Below are 20785 nucleotides of genomic sequence, written 5' to 3'. Positions count from 1 at the left end.
CCAAGCAACAGTATTATACCCTTCCTTGCTGGTGGCTCACCAGTCCTCTCCTGCTTCACCTCTCCAATAGCCATCTGCCGTGATGCCTTCAAGTAACCAACTAATTAATGATGGCAAAGGGACAAATAAGGGGTAAGTGCGGACAGCTGGCACCTTAGTTACAATTAAAAAATTACAAGTGTATATATGGGCATAAATATGGCCTCTCATTGCATCCCTTTCTCACCCATTCTTCATATATCACTTTTCTTATTTTAAGCCCTTTGGCACAGGTACTGCTTTTGCACCTAGCACAGTGTTGTTGGAATTTAACATTAAAAATTATTTTAAAAAAATGCAGTGATGATTGTTTTGCCAACTTAAAAATATAGATTAAAGTCATACTTGGCCTGAAAATGTTTTACACCAAATGGTTTTACAAGAAATGCCTACTCATTGTATGAGTTGGACTCGTGTCCAACTCATACAATTCATACAAAATAGAAAGAAAGTAGAGGGGGGGAAAAAAATCTATTTTTTCAATTCACTTACTTTATGCATTTGATAGCCCACTGTGTGTAATCAGCATCACTGCCTGCTTTGTACAAACTCTCAGTTTGCGTGGGTCTTTCACACAGCACGAGGAGAGAAAAATCACTTTTTAAAATAAAAAAGTTGACTGTAAAAATCACAACAACTGGCATGGGAACGTATAATTCCTGGAAATACTTTTAGCTCATCTTTTAAAATTGACTCGATGTCCATTTAAGACCACTTTAGTTATCCTTTTGGAAAAAAACCCATAGTTAGGATTTCATTTTGGCTAATCCCAAATTTAACAGCATGTTGTTGTAGTATGACAGAAGACAGAAAACACACACCCACACACAAAACTATCTAAAGCAGACTGCACCTTAAAAAAAAATTTTAAATTAAAAATAAATCATTCAACAGTACTGCTGATGGTACAGCCTTTAAAAAAAATCATGACGTTAAGCAAGAAAAGCACGAAAGATTTGTGTTTAAACACAAAAGAAGTTTTTAGAGTCCTCATAATACAGACGAGAACTATCAGCTGGGTTTTTAGAAATGAGATGAGCTAACGAACCTGCCAAAGACTTAAAATATAAAACAGACGATTTCCGATTGTGTGCGCCAAGGGCATATTGACCCAGAATACATTTTTCTTCATATTATTCACACTGTATATAGCAACATAGCGGTTTTAGTTGTGTGCGCAGTTTGGGGAGATTTCTTCTTGGGGGGCAAGGGAGAGCCTGCAGACAAAGGATCCTATGAGCTACAATACTGAGAGAGTACAAAGGAGTGAATTAAGTGCAATATGACAAGCAACCTGGAACTATGAATCTCTTGCCTTTTGTAGTTTTAAGCTGGACTCATTTTCCCCATGAAAATGGTTTTAATTTATTTTAACTAGTACAGCTGCTCCCTGCCTTACGCACGGCGTTCTGGAACAAAATATATACCTGACCATTACACAAATAATAATAATAAATCCTATTTCTAGCTTATAGAACTTTTTTCATAAATGTGGATTTGCGAAAGTCGGGTTTGCGCAACCTGGGGGTGGGTGTCTGTACTAGGTTATCATTTGAAATTCCAGCAAAGCCTCAGAAGTAGCACCTGGTTTTGTCTACACTGGCAATTGAACGACAAAACTTGTGTCTTTCAGGGGAGTTAAAAAAAAAAAACTGCCACCAAAAGACAAAAGTTTTGCCAACGACAAGCACCAGTGTGAACAACACTTTGTTGGCAGGAGCGCTCTCCTGCTGAGGAAGCTAACCCCACTCGTTGGGGGTGGAAGTTTTTTGTCGGCAGGAGAGCCAAACAGCGGCTACAACGTACGACTTTTAGCAGCAGAACTATAGTGTCACAGCAGTGTCGCTAAAAGCTCTATAGCGTAGACATAACCTCAGATTATTATACTAAATACCTTGCACTTGTTGAGCAACTTTCATCCAAGGATCGCAATGAGTTTTACAGAGATGAACATGACTCAGCTCAAATTTTCCAGGTGTGGAAACTCTGGATCTGCACAGCACTGGACTGCAGGCTACCTACATTGATGCCACAGTTGCTATGTGCTCCTGAGGCTGTATGTCAAATACAGCCAGTTACTTACAGCAGGGGTTAGGCATCTTAGGTTCTGGAACTGTTGGACAACACTGCCTCCTTTAAACTAGAAAAGTATGGGAATTGTGCTGACAATTTACCAGACACTTACAAACTGAGGGCTGTTCTCTTTTTGATTCGTGAGTGAAACTTCCATTAATAGTAAAAGCAAACTGCAAAGGTAGCATAGTCAGCAATCAAGGGATTGCTCTAGATGACCTGTCAAGGCTTCTTTCCCCACTTTGAACTTTAGAGTACAAAAAGTGGGGACCTGCATGAACACTTCTAAGCTTAATTACTCGCTTAAATCTGGTACATTGCCACCAGCCAGAATTTAGTGCCTGGCACACTTTCTGTTCCCCCAAAACCTTCCCTGGGGAACATAGATCCAGTCCCCTTGGATCTTAAAACAAGGAAAATCAGATTCTTAAAAAGAAAGCTTTTAATTAAAGAAAGAAAAAAAGTAAAAATTATCTCTGTAAAATCAGGATGGAAAATGCTTTACAGGGTACTCAGATTCATGTAGCCCAGAGGAAACCCCCTCTAGCCTCAGGTTCAGAGTTACAGCAAACAGAGGTAAAAATCCTTCCAGCAAAAAGAAAAACATTCAGAAGTTGAGAAAACAAAAATAAGACTAATCCGTCTTGCCTGGCTATTACTTACAATTTTGAAACATGAAAGACTGATTCAGAAAGATTTGGAGAGCCTGGGTGTACGTCTGGTCCCTCTTAGTCCCAAGAGCGAACAACGAACAAAACAAAAAGCACAAACAAAGACTTCCCTCCACCAAGATTTGAAAGTATCTTGTCCCCCTATTGGTCCTCTGGTCAGGTGTCAGCCAGGTTTACTGAGCTTCCTAACCTTTTACAGGTAAAAGGGACAATAACCCTTAACCATCTGTTTATGACATGACCACTACCCACTATGTGGCCCCTATCCCCCCTCCCGGGGTGGTAATGCTGTGTGGCACAAACTGCATATTTCAGTATAAAAGCCAGGGAGCTATTTAATCTGTGTGCCCAGAAGCCTCAAAGAATCTTCTTTGTGTTTGCCATACAGGAGTCCTGTGTCTTCCCTATTGTGAGGGACATATGCCCCACAAACTGAAATGAGACTGCACACCATTCCATGTCATCAGTTAAATGCTGAAGATAATCATCAACTGAATTTGACACTAAGAACAGTAACAATCAGAATATTTTATTAGAGCCAAATTCTTTTTCCATTTGATCTAGGCTGCTTGTACTCTTCAAGTCCAGACCTGAGGAAGAGCTCTGTGACGCTTGTCCCCTTCACCAACAGACGTTGCCCCCTACCCCCAAAAAAATATTACTTCACCCACTTGGTCGCTATACTCCTCTCAATTAGTTATACTAGAAACTAATTGAAAGATGTGACCAGTAATATTTGAGATATTAAAGTCAGATTGGGCTCGTCAGACACACACAGTTTGTTTTTGATATTAACTTTCAGGAGAAAGAACAAATTTAAAAATTGTGAAGTTATGGAAATGCAGCAACACCTCCACAGTGACAGCTGAATATCTATTCAAAAAGATAAAGGAGGAGAGAGAGCACCCATGCACATGGTTTTGTCCCACATACTAACTTAACCAGTCTGTCTAAAAATAGCATGCAGTTCTCCCCCTTTTGCAAAGTTTAATCCTCGTTTCCTAGGCAACCCACCTCCAACAAAGACAGACTCCACAGCCCCATTGTGCCCATACTAGTTTAGAATCCAGATAAAAAGATGCATTCTACATTTACACCCTTTGGTAATAATGCCATGTGGCCTGCTAAACATTTCTTGGCACTTCACCGTACCACGAGAGCGTGATAAATTGGGGATGAATGGCCTCAATTAAAATGTTTCTTAAAAACTTGCATTAAACAGTGAAAGTGACTAAACAATACACCATAGGGGCTGGAACTACGGGTATGGCTGCACTGCCTGCCTGGTTTCCATCATCTACAGGGTTTACAGTTTGGTCCAATGACTCTCGGCCACCCCCACTATACAAATTGCTCCAGCAGCCCTGCATTTAGATGATCTTATTTAGGTAAGCAACTGTAGATAGGAGTACTCAGAATTGTCATTTCTAGTGAATCAGTCTATACACTGTGCAAACCCAGCCACATTTTTAAAGCGAGGCTACAGAAAGTAACCAACGAAAAATATGCATTACAGGAAAGTACAGCTCATGCTCATTTCATTCCTCTTAAAATTCCTCAGTGAAGGGGAGGGCGGGGCGAGAGGTTTCTGCTTGCAAAGGGTTTTCCCAAGGTTAAGACAGTACCAGTTAGGGTGACCAGATGTCCCGATTTCATAGGGACAGTCCAGATTTTTGGGTCTCTCTCTTATATAGGCTCCTATTACCCCCCATTACTCCCCCACCATCCCTGTCCCGACTTTTCACATTTGCTGTCCAGTAACCCTAGTACCAGCAAGTAAAGAGATGTATACTCACCACTGTCAGCGGGAGAATAATTGGGTAGTAGGGAATAGTACATTAAAGTCATGAATTTGAGAAGAGGAAGCTACACTGGTAATATAATTACTATTGCAAAAGGCAAGAGAGAGATAAAAGACCTCAATGCTCCCTAGTAAAGCTTAAGTAAAAATTCACTCTAAGACGTTTCTACACAAATGTAAATTACTATATACCAGTGTTCTCAAACTTTTGTATTGGGTGACCCCTTTCACACAGCAAGCCTCTGAGTGCAATCGCCCCCTTTTAAATTAAAAACACTTTTTTATATATTTCACACTATTATAAATGCTGAAGGTGAAGCAGGGTTTGGGGGTTGAGGCTGACAGCTCGCAACCCCCCCCACGTAATAACCTCACGACTGCTCAAGGGGTCACGACTCCCAGTTTGACAACCCCTGCTATACATTGACTGAACGAAACAGACATATGGCTTGAAATTCTACCTATCACTCCTTTAACAAAGAGAATTTGTGAGGATGGAAGCCATTAAAGAGTTTTATTCAGGGACCTTGGTCTCATTAATTTCAATGCTTGTGATAGGAAAGCTGAAAAACCTAAGTAAGACTGAGCTACCATTAAAAAAAAAAAAACCTGCGCCCCCCCCCCCCCAAAAAAAAACCAAGCCACACCCTTTTCCTTTAATTTCTTAATCTCTGGTCTGACATGATTGACAATAGTTATGCAAGGACTATTTTTTGTTTTTGTTTTTTTTTTTAAGATCATTGTGTTCATTTATCAAAGTGTATCGCGTCTGTATATTAGTGCCCCAATTATTAAGATAAATGCAATTTTAGGAGAAGAGGTGGAACAAGAAATTAAAACACTGAAATCAATCATTTGTTTTCTTTCAAGTCTTCTGGACTTGAACTTTGTTTTTTTTTAACTGAATTTGTGAAGAGGAATAAAAAAAAACAGAGACAAGAGTATAAATGGTGTTCACTAACAAGATTAACACCCCTCTACCATAGCATAGAGCAGTTTTTATGGCTGAATGATATGGACATTTGTCTTCCTTTGTCATGCTTGTTACACATACTGTCTTTACTCAAGGGAACGGGGGAGAACGGAATGACAGCTGACGAGCTATTAGACTGATGAACTGTGCAGCCTTCCACATCTATTATACACAAGAACGTAAGTAGGAATTTGTGGAGAGGACTATTTAAGTCATTTTTATATTGATTTTGTTTGTTCTATTCCTTGGATGCATAATTACAAGTTATTTTACTACACCCTTCTCACAGAAAGGGCTGAAGGGAGGAATGATTGTGTAAATACCAAAGCTTCTGCAGAGGCAGTGAAGAGTTAAAAGCAAAAGAAGGATTCTGAATCAAATTACTATTGATTTTACATGGAAGGCGCTGTGATACTACACTTACAGGTGGCAGTATAAAAACCCTATGCATTTTTTCATTTTGGCCGTTCACATGGGATGTCTTGTATATTTGGACAGTGAGGGGGAAAGTCCAAGAGTAGCAACTCACTCTTCTCAATTATTATCTATGGAAAATTGAGAATGGAGAGTTATAAAGCTGCCTCATTTAACAGCTGCATGCACAGTTTGTAAAAGTACCCTTACAAATCAAGCAACCAAACCCCATTATAAATGCAGAGCTTAAAGCTGAGCTGCAAATGATTTTTCTTTAAGCAAAAAAAAAAAAAGAAAAAGAAAAAAAAGACTGTGCCCATATAAATAGATACCAAATTCACAGCCAAAAATCAGACCTCTCCAATGAAATCTAGCTATTGGAGGGGAGGGCAAAGGAAGGGCTGAGGGGTGGGTGGGGAAAGAGGCACTGCCAGTTGGCTCTAGCTGTTAGTCCCCTCTGGGCTGGGGAGGGATGGGACTTGCTCTTCCCCAGAACAGCCATGCTCGGGGGAGATCAGACTCATCTCCAGGTACCTCCAGGTACCCTCGCTGCAGGACTTGGCAGCAGCCCCGAAGTTTCCTGCAGTCGCAGGAGGTTGCAAAACGTGGAGTTTAGCTCTGAAGGCAGCCCAGAAGTGAGAATGGTGGTACCATGACCTACGTTCCCTCTAAAGTGCACGCCTGCTGCACCCTGAACCCCTGATCCCCAGCTGGAGCCCTCACCCCAAACTTCTGCCCCAGCCTTGAGCTCCCTCCCACACACTGAATCCCTCAGCCCCAGCGCCACCACACATTGCCTCCATATTGGGGCACATAAGAAAATTCATTCCACATATGAAAGGGAAAAAACAGCGGGAACATTGTCCACGACCCCTCCACAACAGGTCTGCAACTCCCCCATAGCCCCATTTTGGGTCTGGACCCCATGGTTACAACACTGAAATTTCAGGTGTAAATGTCTGAAAATGTGACATTGACTAATTTTCAAATCCAAGGGAACATTACAAAGAGATTAGTCAGAGTATATACAAAGAAAACCCAGAAGACGTCCCCCTCTAAATTATTGGAGTTCTACATAAAACTCAACAATTGTTAAAAATAAACCTTGAAAAAGAAAAGTTAAATCTCCTCCCACCCCCTCTCAATAAAACAAAAAAAACCAAAACCAGAAGCCCTAATATGTTCATAAGGCCATCCACGGCTCCATGAGTATAAAGAAAGAATCCACACAGGCATTATTTGCAGTCAGGGGACTGAAAGTGAGAAACTGTTTAGGTCCTGGTCATCACATAAGTTTCTTTACTTGTTTGGGTAACAGACCAAAATATGCTGTCTCCCACCACCTCCCTTGTCGATTCAAGCAGGACAACATGCCGGCCACTTAGCCCCACCGGACTTTTAGCAGCCTAAAATCTCCTGGATTGGCTTCAGTAGCCTCCGGGAGATTTAGTCCAATTCCTGGAGACTCCTGGCCATCTGGGAGGGTTGCATATAGTATTTTCCAAATATGTCACTCACAAAATAAAACTGTGTTTCACTATATGAACAGTAATAAAATATGCATAAGTGTTACTGAAAAGAAGAAGGTTCTTTGATGTTTAAACTTACCACAAAACATGATCAGTGTAAAGGCTTTGATACTATTCCTACATTTTAGAAGTCTGCTTTATTGATTAATATCTGAAAAATATCTAATCCTCAACTTAATAAATGCAAGTTAATCAAATACTACGTTTTAGCTGTGAAAATGACAGCAGACTAAATAATCCTATTACTCATTTTCTACATTCATTAACTGCTGATTTATGAGTCAAATGTCATCAAATTACTATGAAACTACAAGTCTGCCCATTCACTGCATCCTGCAACCTCCCCACATGATACAGAACCACTCACAAAGAAGAAAGAAACTATGCCTTTCATTTAAGTCATCTGGGTATTTTGAGTAGTTAGTGTCCTTATAGGACACTAAAATTCAAAAGCTGATATTTATTGGCTCATAAATGAAAAGTAGAAGTGTTTTTCCCTGATCACATGGTATCAACAACAACATCATTATGCACTGTAAAGGGAAAATTTAACTTCCTTTCAAGGTAACAAAAAAATAGGAAATTTGTAATTTTTCAGAACTTTTAGAAATGTAACGCTCATTCTCCCCAACGCTACAATCTTTTCTTAAAATACTGAATTCAACAGCATAACAATTATTTAAAAAAAATAAATGATAAAGGGTAATATGTTCTTCCTTGAAATGACTATAACATTTCAGATAATCAGGTAGGTGAAGTAGAGAATGGAAAGGAAGAAGGGGAAGACATTCCAGGGCTTCAAGAAAACTTCAAAAGAAGCAGTCCTGTCTAGAAGTAGGATGGAACATGAGTGGTTATTAATTTTACTGTATACACACAACTTGCGCTAACATAACATTTATAATCAAAAACCTCATCTCTCATTCACAGTCGATACAATGCCATTTTTCCTAATAGCGTTCCTCCCAACAGAGGTGTAGGAAGAGCACTCAGGAATAATTCATAAGATCAGATTTATTCTGTCAGTATTTATCAATAGTTCCTTGGGCATATTTTAAGATTGCTGATCCTCAAAAGTAATGATTTGGTACGCACAGTGCCTGGCTGGCTTTTTTAAGATACGACTTGGGTCTTAAGCTTCATAAAAAATGTAATAGTCCATTAAAAGATAAATAGATATTCAAGAAACTAACAAGTATTTCAAAAGAACAGCTAGTATGAAAAACCTAAAGTCAGTTAAACTTTCAAGAGTTAAATGAATAAATAAATAATAATTACAGAAGATAACGAGACAAATTCTGCAAGGTTTTAAGTATCCTCAGTTCCTGTTTAAATCAACGGGAATCAATGGTGTTCATCACACTGCAGGATAAGGACCTTATTTTAGGTCTAAGAAGGAATAAAGTTTTATCCTCTTATTTTTCCTTGATGGGAACAAAGAAAATGGTGATTCAATTAAGTTTCATTGGGAATAAAATTCCCTACACTGGTGTTTAATGTGTTTTTGTTAACAAAAAATTGTTTATGCGCAGACTTCACTAAAGTAGGCCTGTACAAGGCGGATTTAAAAAATAAATAAAATTTGGGAGGCTGGGGAATTACAAACAAGTTTTTTTTGTTTTTTTTTAAACAACCTATTTAAAATTATATTTGAAATTGACAACCTATGTTAAGGCCTAACCTATTACAATCATTTTAATTAAAAGTACGTACTTGGTGTTTGCTGGCAAACTGTAAGGAAAGTCAAACCACTGAGCACCTGGAAGTCACTGGCTGAGCACCTGGAACTAGTTTGTTGAAGTGCTAAGTCAGCGTTTGACAGCAGTAACAGATGCAAAGAAGAATAATTTGTTCATTTCAGTTAATTCAGCTAGTTCAGACCAATAACTAGTTCATTCAAAGTTAAAAAGCCAGTTGAGAGTTGAAAAGCAGGACAGCTTGTTTTCCTTTTCCAATCTATGAATAAAAATTAGGTGTGAAGATGACATCTTCTAGATCTAAAATTCTGTAGGGCACAGTGACCAGAAATAATCAGTTCAATTCACTAACTACAGATAATACTTCCTTTGTTTAATAAATCAGTTAGTTTCAAATGCAAAACATGTTTTGACAAAAACTTTGTAATTTTTCCCTTATGTTTCAAAAACTTAAGGTAGTTTTATTTCATAAAAACTAAAATTAAAATGCAGTTTTTGTGCATCTTAAATTTAATTTTAACTTGCATCCAAAAAGCATGACGTAAATCACAACACCCAAACAATCTAGTAAATAAGAAATGGATCACTCACCAATTTTAGCATAAGGTAAAAATTAAGACTCTATATACATATAAGCTGTGTAAATATATAAGGCATCCTCCTGGTTAGCAGGAAAAAAAAATCAAATTTTCTCTAACGATTACAATTGCAAATAATATGTCTAAATGGTTACCAACGAAAGACATTTTATTTTCTTTAGGAAAATAATTTAAAAAGCAAAAATGCAAAACATGATTAAAATCAATTTAAATCATTTTGATTTAAAATCAGCCCACCCTACTTCTTTACATTCTTTGTGCATTTTAAATAATAAAGTTACTAACTTCTAATACCATATCAAATATGGAATTTAATAAACAAATAGCTATATATAATGTACATAACGTATAAAAGGTGGCAAAATAAAGTGCAGAGTATACTCTACAGTCAGGAATGCCTCGGACATCCGCTCCACGTGTGGACTTGGGCAAGTCACTTCAGCTCAAACTTTCTAAAGGTGCTCCACTTGACACCCCTATGGTCTCATTTTAAAAAATGCGACACAGTCGCTCCAAGTAACAAAAGCCGCAGGTGCTTACCACCTCTGACAATCAGGCCCTCAGTTATTCAAGTTGGGCACCGAAGACTAGTGGATACCTCTTGAAAAGTTGGGCCTTTGCCTCTGTGGGCCCAGTTCTGATCTGACATATAGCTTGATGTCAATGGAAGTGAAAAATCAGGAGTGAGATTAAAATCAGGCCCACTATCCCTCAATTTATAAAGCAGGGACAACGGTCCCAACAGCAGCATCCTGCCACTGATTCACAGGACAGCCTTCCAGATAAGTCAATAGCACAAAATGAAGGCAAACTACAGCTGTTACCTCCCTTGCAGGGGTAAGAATTAATTAATGTTTATACAGCACTCTCAAAAAAAAAAAAAATCAAAAATCTGGCTCCACACATTTTTATGATAGCAAACTCAATCCTAGCAGGTCAAATATTTTATATGTATGTATGTATGTAAAATTAAGATATACATACATACACACACACACACACACTCTGTAACATACTTTTCTATTTTTTAAGACCTCAGCACCCAGCAAATTCTGTTGCTTTCAACGGATGATGCTGGGTGGCAAGGTATTTGAGAATCTGGCCAGTAATTACACACACACACACACAAAGTGTATGCTGCATCAGCTAGTGCTATGCAATCACGTAATGAAAGAAGCCATTATAAAATTCAGACATCCTTGAACAAGAGCCTTAGCTTTGAATGGCTATTCCTGAATGTTGCAGGTTTGTTACAACTTTGAAGGCTGCAAGAGTGTACATTTTCTGTAATGAACAGACCACTCATCCCACCATATAAGAGATCATGGTTTTTCTGCTCTCTCCAGTCTGCTACACTGTTCACTATTTTGCATTAAGTGCACTGGGTTTTGGATGGGAGAGGCAGCAAGGCAGGGAATTACAGTGGTTAGACAACCAAACCTTTGTACTCCTTTAAACTTGCAGGCTGCACTCCTATTGGTTAAACATTAAGGTATTTTAACAAGAAGCCAAATTTAAACTATGAACAGAGCTTTTAAGGAGCATAGGTGCATTCAAAGAGTGTGAGATTTGAACACTCACTTCTCCAGCTGAAATCTCACTCCTCCAGCTGAAATTGAAATGTAATAGTGTTTTGCTGCACATACATTATCCTATTTTCTCTAGGATGTATGTTCATATAGTGTGTGTGTGCGCGCGCGCACGTGCAAGCGTATTCTCTCCCTCTCCCCACCCAACCCCCTCTTTTTCATTATTTCCTTTGAGGTTACAAATCTGAATAATTCATTTTATTCTTATCCAACTCTTTCCTCAGCCCACAGAACTACATTTTTAAGATCCAGACAGAGAGAGAGACTTTTGCCCACTGATTCTATATTTAGACTCATACCCCTGACAACAGGATCATGTCTTTAACATTTAAATTGTTTCCCCCCATTTCATTTAAGGTACTCTATACACTGACTTTGGAAACCCTTGAGCACCCTCACGTGGTCAAATGTAGCTATAAGCAATGAAATTTTTCTTGCTTGGTTAAAAATGGAGAGATGCTGCATTAGCAAAGGTTTTATTCATTCAAGTTTTCACCCTCAAAATCATGAAGATCACCATGTCCAAAGTATTATTACTGCCAACCAGTCCCTTCAATAACGCCTTCTCTGCCTTTTATTCAGTTTCAATTCAATGAGACCTTATGGACATGAAAAGCACTGCAAGCACTGCCAAAGTAAAAGTAAGAGTTTTGGTATGTCCACAGGCAGGTAAGATCCATCCAGGATAGGGCTACACACAGAGTTTGGGGTTTTATCTCGTGTGTCCACTTGGTATTACTATCCATCCCCAATCTGGTAGCAGGCTGGTATGTCATGTAATGCCACTTTTACCATCTCTCTTTTCTCCCACCACCAGGTGTCATTCCTCTGTCTAATATAAGAATTTCCTGTATCTTGCGACCCCAACCTTTGCATGTTTTTCTCTTGTCAAGCTACAAGCTTTACAGAGCAGGGATTAGATCATCCCCAGTATTTGTGCACAGCCTAAAATATCAGGGTGCTACCTATAAATAAATACCAGCTTTTCAAACTCTATTAAAAAAGAAAGAAAAAAAAGAGTCAAACTTCTATTTTTATGTTGAGGGCATTCCACATCAGTAGCAGGGTTGATGCAGAATGATGGGCAAGAGAGTTCACTGGAGGGTCAACACAAATCTCCCTCCTCAAGTAGGGTTTCCTTGCAGTAGTTCTGGTTTAGCACAAAATGCCACTAAATGGAAGGTCTCTAGCTGCATTTCTTCCTTGCAGTTTTACAAACTGTAAACTCCAAGTATATCTTAAAAATTGTACAAGCCATACAGGAGAGCATCTGTTTCACCAGAGTCCCCTGCCTTGGCTTTCGGTCACTGCACAACCCCTCTCTTCATCTCCCCCTTCTTCTAAGGAGGTGAAGCGAATGCATTATTTGATTGCCTACATATCAACGCTGGGTAATGAACATGAGGAACTGGAAATACTTTTGTGTCAGAAAAATTACTACAAAGATGGCATTTACTGAATCCTGGAGCCTTGTCAGTGAATGTTAGTCACTGGCAGCACCCTCATTAGGAAGGACAAAGAGAACAACAGGGAAGAGAGGTTAGACTCTACATCAAAGATACCATTACTTGTTTTAGTGATAGGCAGTTGCGTTGACAGAATATACAGTTCTGTGAGGCATATGATTTACTACAGTAACACCACAACATTCTGATTTAAAAAATAATAATAAACTAACACTGAAGATACTTTACCATTGGAACAGATTACTGGGGAAGCAGCAGATTCTCCATCACTTGGCTCTTTTAAAATCAAGAAGGGATGTGTTTCTGAAAGAGGATAATTATACTCCAGCTCATCTACAAGTTATTGAGCTCATTACAGGAATTAATAGGTCAAACCCTACAGCCTCGACATTATGCAAGAAGCCAGACAAGATGATGATAATGGTCTTTTCCAAACTTCTAGAAAGGTGGGTATTAAGCTTAAATGAACTCAATGATACATAACTAGCCTCCAGTGGGGAATTAACCCCCAAAAGTTCAAGCTGTTCATTGGCTCAGCCGTCTCTGAGGGACATCACTGGAGTGGCCTACAGCAGGGCTCTTGGGGTAACCACTAAGGGGAAGAAGAACACACTACTCTAAGTCACATCCAACCTATACTAAAAACCATTTCATTAGAGTTCCCTTTAAAGTTCCTATCGATTTTTATTTTATTTAACTCTAAGTACAGACTGGAACTAAACAAGTTGCTTTTTGGGATAGGGAAAAGCACCAGAGCTCCAAACCCCATTTCTCATAAATAATGGCATATACATAAAGCTGATAAGAAAAGGAGTTAATTTTTCCTGTGAAGTATCTGTGGGAAAATGAGGAAAAGGAGACTCATTTTCTTCAAAATTTTCCACATAAAATTAGAGTTTTTGGTAAAAAATTGTAAAGTTAAATATTTCTATTCTGAAGTGCTGCCACTCTGTCTCGTGTTCTCATTTTTCCCCTGTAATCCCAGCTCCGGTATGTACCACAGTCTCTCTTCTTGGTGAGAGGAGGTGCTGCATCATAGCAGTTGCACAGTGAATCCTAGGAGATTCAATCTGGATTGGCAGCCTAGCCTAAATAGAAGAACAGGGAAGGCATTTCAGAATCAAAAATGTTTCAGTATTCTGGTGGTCAGTTTTGCAACTGAAGATCTAAGTTATTAGCAGAAAAGCTGGGTTTTTTTGGTGAAGTGTCTCAGTTGAAAACCCAAAAATTTCCATTAAAAGGTCAGTAGAAAATTTCCAACCAGCCCTACATATATGTTGACAAATAGGAACCTCTAGCTGCAAGGCGACCCAACCCCAAGTGTACAAAAATCATGAGTCATGATTCAAGAATTATGAGATTGGCTTAAAAATCATGCGATTTTGGATGGATCATTTTTGTCTGTCTTCTGGGGTGTCTGAGCCTTCTGGATGCACTTGGGTTACATTTTCAATCTTTTCTCTCTCTAACCATCTAAACTAGAAATTTTCTTTTTTTAAATAATGAAGACAGATTATACTGCTCTTCCAGGACTGCCTGACAGAACAGCTGTGGGTGAAGGGGAGCTCTATAGACACTGCAGAGTCCAGAAGGATGCTGAGCTGCTTACCCTTCGAGCCAAACTGGTGTCTCGGTTAGTTGCATGGGTGAGGGAAACCTTCTCATCAAACCCAACTCCACAAAGTCCACAACAAATATATTCCCATTCCCACTCCCAGCACTGCCAGCTCTTGTGATTTCTTTGCAAGTCGTGTGACTTTGGCCAGGGCTGGAGCCAGTATCACAATGACAGAAGAAACTCCAGCCCCCTCTCAAATTTCAGCCATGCCTGTGGGAACCCCTTCTGATTGGCTGCCTTCCCCAATTATGCACCTCTTGGGAAAAGCAGCCAATCAGAGCTGCTACAGGAAGCAGAGGTCTCTCCCCTCCCTTCAGAAGCAGAGGCTGGGGAAGAGGGAAGAGCAGACATCCTTCTCTCAGGAAGGAGCAGAAATAGCCCAGCAGCTCAGAGCAGCTCCACAGCCTCCTTCTTATTCCCCTTCCCACTGTGAAAAATGGGTCAGTCTGCTCTCTGCTCCTCCCCACTTCCCTAATCCTGGGAAGGGAGAAGAGAGGACCCCGCTGACTCCCCTCCCTCCAGGAGTTGTAGAAGTATCAGAGGCAGGGAGAGGAACAGGATGAGCAGATGTTGGGGCTTGAAAGGCAGATGTGGGATTGGGGCACACACAGTTAATTAGAGCCTTTGTATTTGGAGAGAGGCTGGAAGCTCAGCACCATCAGCCAGCCAGCAACAGCTCCTGCAGTGAGGTCAAAATCATCTTACTCTATGTCTTTGGGAGTGTCAGCAACACTACTTGTCACAGACATTGCGGGTGAACAGGAGACGTTCAAAAACAAAAGCAAAAAAACCCAAACAGACAGGCCAAGAGATACGATGAGATTTATTTAATTATGTGATTTGGGGGCCAAATCCATGATTTTGGGGGATCTAGTTCATGAGTTTTGAACGTTGGTGGCTGTCAACATTCCATTCCCTCCCCTCCCCTCCCAAAAGGAATGGCCTGGCAGCCACAGCTCCCGCCTTCCTGTGGCCCATTTAGAAGGGAGATGAGCTTCCCAGTCTTGATCCAAAACCCACTGAAGCCAATAGGAACATTTTCCTCAACATCAATGGGATCTGGATCAAAAACCTAGATATGGGAGGCCAACTCTCCTCATATTGCTTAAACCAGAGGTCTTCCCCTCCTCCCGCCCCCATTTTTAAAAAAATGGCTGCAGACTGAAAGACATTCTCTCTTGAGAAACAAGTAATGGGCTTGTGTGGGTAAGCAGGGGAAGACTCAAGTATTGCACTCTGAACTACCAAGTCGGGCTTCAAGGATCACAATCCATTATCCTAACTAAGATTTCTCTACTGTCCTTATCTAAAAGAAATCTGAAAGAGAAAACACCTAAGTATACACACCCTAAATATAAGAATTAAGCACAAAAAATTAAAACTAACAGTTTTCTTCTCCTAACTTCTATGATCCAAGATATGCTTGTATTAAGGCATGCCATCATTATACTGAATAATTCCTCTAGATTTCTAAAAGAGAGCTCACATGAACAGACACACAAAAAAGACTTCCTGTTAAACCAGCATTAGATCTATAGAACTAAAGAAGGATCTATACTAAAAAATTCTTTGAAGCTTTTAAAAGAATTACATTTCTGTTAAGAAATGTAATCTAAAAAACAGAGAAACGGACCCAAATCCATTTGGTTTACAAATACCAGGGGGAGGTCAAGGATTTTAATATCATTAGCTTTATGATGTCATTTATTTTACAACAAAATGAGTCACTTTCTCGCTGGATGTGTAGCTGGAAAAATTCTCTGCTTAGCTTTCAAGATTCTTAAGCAGATTCCACCTTCTTTTCCTTAAAACATTTAGTCCAACACAGGCCTATTTGTAGTTATATTAATCAAATGTATTTAGAGTAACCTGAATTGGGTGTGTGTGGGGGGGGGGAGACACATTAGATGACCCACTTACAGCTGCTTTCTGGAAAGCAGCTGATGATTTATCAGTGGTTCCCACTGCTTCATATGTGACAACCGCCAAAGGTGACAAGGACTCTGCACAGATAATCAAAGATCGCCTCATTTTAATAAGGATATACTTCTACATGCTCAAAACGCTGTCACTCCATTCTTCATCTTCCATTTCCTTTTCAGAGATATCACAAAGAAGAAGATAGTAATAAATGGGGGAGGGGGCAGAGGGAAAGAGGCCCTTACACAGAACTACAACCTCAATACAACAGGACAAGCTGGAGAACATGCTAGTTAATCAGATAGACAGTTAATTGCATAGGTTAGGAGATCCTGCACCGCTGAATGCTACCAACTCAACCAAAGCAGATCTGGGTCCCTTTGACTTCTAACCTTATATTAGGAAAAATAACCCTAAGAAAAGAAACCTAATGATACACATACATGCTGTGGTAATGCATACAAGTTAAAAATATATATCAGTCTAAAGGAGGACATTATAATTTTGGAGGAGTGCAGAGTAGGCAGAAGGGATTTAGTTCCCAGGGTCAGGGCTGGGTGGTAGCAGCCAAACCCAGGAAGAGCCACAATTTTTATATAAACACACACACACACACACACACACACACACAGAGCAGTGGTGCACAGAGATCTGTAATTGTCTCTTTTTCACTAAACTCCCCAGACAAACAAAATAAAATCAAAGATGGAGCCACATGATTGGCTGATGGAAAGTTTGGCTCTATCCTGTCCTCAATTCTAATCAGTATCGTAAAGAACCAAAGAGAGGAGCACACTGTGTATGTATCTGCTTATCCGTTATATAATTTATATAGCACCCACAGATGGTCATGGTGCTTTCCTATATATTTGTCAAACACACTCCACAGAGAAGCAACTAGAGAGCTAATCAAATAAGACCCAGGTGCCATGACATGATGTCATTTACTAGCATCCGACTTATGAGTTCTAGAGCTTGTCTTCCAACTGGAGGAAAGAAATGAACAGGACAGCAGCTGGAGAGCTAGTTACCTCAGTTGTCATATTATACTCACAGCTGTTCACACTTAGTATCCATGGGCCAACTAGCTAATCAATCCATCACTGATTTTTCCCCCATTTGGTTTTATACAAGAACCTCCTAAAACGAATTTGTTTACACAAAACAGATTCTGGTTTCGCATATACAACTTTTTTTAAACTACAGTTTTACATACTATTGTACTGATGTATAATTAATCTATATTGTTTCTGGACACTTACTATATCATTAGGACTCTACTGTCCTCTGGACCAGAAGCAAGCAGACTTCAAGCAAGAACTCTCACACTACTTAGTAGCATGACAGATACCAAGATAACTTCATTTCAAGATTGAAAAATAGAACTTTGTAAACAAGAAAACCCTTGTGATTTCTTTCAGCAGTGTCCTGCAAAACTTGTTTAAATATTTACTTGGAAATTATAAAATTCAGCTAATCAGATGCATATGCATTGGAAGTTACCCACTGCACTATTGAGACTACCACAGAGCTATAATATCATCTTCAAAGATCTAATAACCTTGATCCAGTGTCTTGCATGTCCTGTCTCCCCCAAAATCTCCAGATCTCATTTCAAGAGCTCAAAATATAAGCAAGAACTTGCATCTCAATACAGGAGAGTACAAAACATCCACATTTATTCTAAAGCATTTCAGCAAGTGACAAACCAACTGGTTGAAGAAAAAGCCTTGGCTTTCTTAATGGGCAAGCAGTACCAAGGCAGCACTTTAGTTTAGCTCTCACGCTAATCTTCAGATACACCAACAGGCAATGTGTAAGACTAGGGCCGCTGTTTGTCAGAACTGTTGCTATTTAGATCTTCCTTTTCCTAGAAAAACTGGCAATAATTTTGTTTCTATATGAAAACAGGAAGCTATATACCATAGGGCAGATCTAAAGCTGGTGTAAATTTTCATAACTGTTGAAGTCAACAGAGCGATGACACCAACTGAGGATTTGCCCCTTAGTAGAACAGAATCTAGGCAGTCAGCTTTCAGAGTCAAGTGTCAGATAAAAAGCTTTTGCAGTTAATGTGTGTGTGGAGGAACAGTAGCATTAACTGGTTTACTGGAATACGGACAATACACATGCCTAAAGAGAGACCCAGTGGGCACAGAAAGGGCTCAATTTCTGAATCAAAAGGTGGTGACAGAGGACAGCTTCAGTATCATCATTTATCTACCAATTTCCCCACAGATCTATTGGTATAGCAGAGTGGGCAATATTTTCCACTTTAACACTCTAATCATCCTGCAGGGCTAACTGAAGTTAAAATGAATACACTATACTGTATGCTTACCATGCTTTTGCAAAAGAGCTGTAATGAATCCCAGAGCCTAGAAACACTAAAGAGTATTTAGGGAACTTAAACTTCAAGTGAGAGGCAGGAACAGAGCCAGCTCCAGGCACGAGCACAGCAAGCAGGTGCCTGGGGCCGCCAACGGAAAAGGGTGGCACGTCCGGCTCTTCAGTGGCAATTCGGCAGTGGGTCTCTCAGTCCCTCTTGGATGGAAGGACCAGCTGCCAATTTGCCGCCGAAGAATGAAGCAGTGGTGGTAGAGCTGCTGCCAAAGTGCCGCTGATCACAGCTTTTTTTTGGGGGGCCACTTGGGGCAGCAAAAATGCTGGAGCCGGCCCTGGGCAGGAAGCCCAGTTGTAATAATGAATTTGGCACACTATTTTTTCAAAAAAGTTGAGAGAGGTAAAGGAATACACAATCCCCTGAACCAAAAAACCAGAAACCTCCTTACATAAATTTTTAGTGAGATTGCCATGGCTCTGGACAAAGCACTGCTATATAGACATAAGCAGGATGTAATTCAATTAAACAAATCCTGTGTAAACCAAAATATGACTAGCCCAATAAAGTAGTGTTTCTCCCATGCAAACTCTCTAAGTCTAGTAGGATATCATATACATGTAATCACACACACACACACACACCCCTCTACCTCAGAACTATTTTAAACAGATTTATACTAATTAAAAATATCCAGTTTAAAGAAACAGAAACATACAAAGAATAGGTACCCAAAATGCAATCATTAAACTTTTTGCATTCCTTAAAGTGTGTCTTACTGTTTCATCAAAATGCAGTATGACTACTTCTTTTGATCTGTCCTGTTTTCCTAAGTAAGTTGAAGTTCATTTCAGAAACTGCTCATCACAGATATCAAAGGACCCAACTCTAAGTTTCAGCAGATTTTCATAGACACATACAGGTCCCATTGTTTACTGAAAACCAGGTGACTGATATTTAGAAACTTTTAATCTGTTAAAAGACATAAGTAAAATGTAGCAACTAATAATTGTTTCTCTATTTTCTTATGGTTCCCTGAATCAGTCAGAACAAGCCGTCCTTCAACAAGTTAACAGATTATTGTTTATGTTATAGCTAAAAACTGGAAAGCGTTAGCGAATAAAGAAAACAAGAATGTAAACATGTTAAAAATAGGATAAAATTCAAGTTTACATTCTATAGGTAAGTCCATTTTGACATAAGCCAGTGAGAATAACTGCAAACTAATGATAAGAGACAAAACAGCAAAACAAAATATTATTTCATGCAAAGCCCAGAAAAATGTACAAAAGGAAAAGGTGCTTTGCAAATTACTGGCATTAAACCAACATGCACTTTTGGAATGTTATGAAATATTTCCCACCCCCCCAATCGGAAAATCCAGAAGAGAACAATTGCATTTCTTGACTACTTGCTCCATTAAAGATCATCCAATACACAGGACTGATCCGATGGTCTAAGGAAAGTGCTCTGCATTGCACCACCATACAGAAATGTTTCTGTCTCTGTCAGGGTTTGTCTCCATACAAACTGAACACCAATTTGATTACATTTACAAACAGATTCAGTAATACTGATGATTCAAAACCCAATGTAGGAACTCTTATTCTGGAAGAAGAGAGCCCTATGTTGGACTTCCTTTAAACTGATTTCTTACCAACTTAACCAAAATTGAAATAGGGTCCTCTGGTTCCAAAATAAGAGTGTCTACATGGGAGGATCGCACCAAACTAAATAGGTTTAACAAACAACTTATGTTAAATTGGTGCAACTTCTATGTTTAGAGATATCTGAGACCTTGTATAAAGTGGTATCTACACTCCTTAAACTAAACTAACCTGGCTAAGACACAGTCCTGGTCTCTGGATCTTCAGGCTTCTAAGCGCTGGAAATGACACAAAGGCAGGGTACACATCATATTTCTCAATCTCTCTGGCTAGCTAAAGAACATTCAAAATCTTAGAATGGATTCCAAAAACACCAGTCCAGATGGTGACGCGGGGGCCTTCAAAGTGTGTGGAGCTATAAATCCCTCCCCCCCCCCCCCAATAACAG

The 20785-nt window shown here is 39.5% G+C and overlaps 1 protein-coding gene across 3 annotated transcripts in view; it reads right to left on the bottom strand.

Annotated features, from left to right (window-relative positions):
* Nucleotides 1-20785, bottom strand: part of SLC66A2 (solute carrier family 66 member 2) — a 105013-nt gene that overhangs the window by 61459 nt on the left and 22769 nt on the right. The gene's annotated exons all lie outside the window — the stretch shown is intronic.

Source organism: Gopherus evgoodei, chromosome 2 (genome assembly GCF_007399415.2).
Source record: "Gopherus evgoodei ecotype Sinaloan lineage chromosome 2, rGopEvg1_v1.p, whole genome shotgun sequence".
Classification (NCBI taxonomy): Eukaryota; Metazoa; Chordata; order Testudines; family Testudinidae; genus Gopherus; species Gopherus evgoodei.
This window is presented reverse-complemented; position numbering and strand designations above follow the sequence as displayed.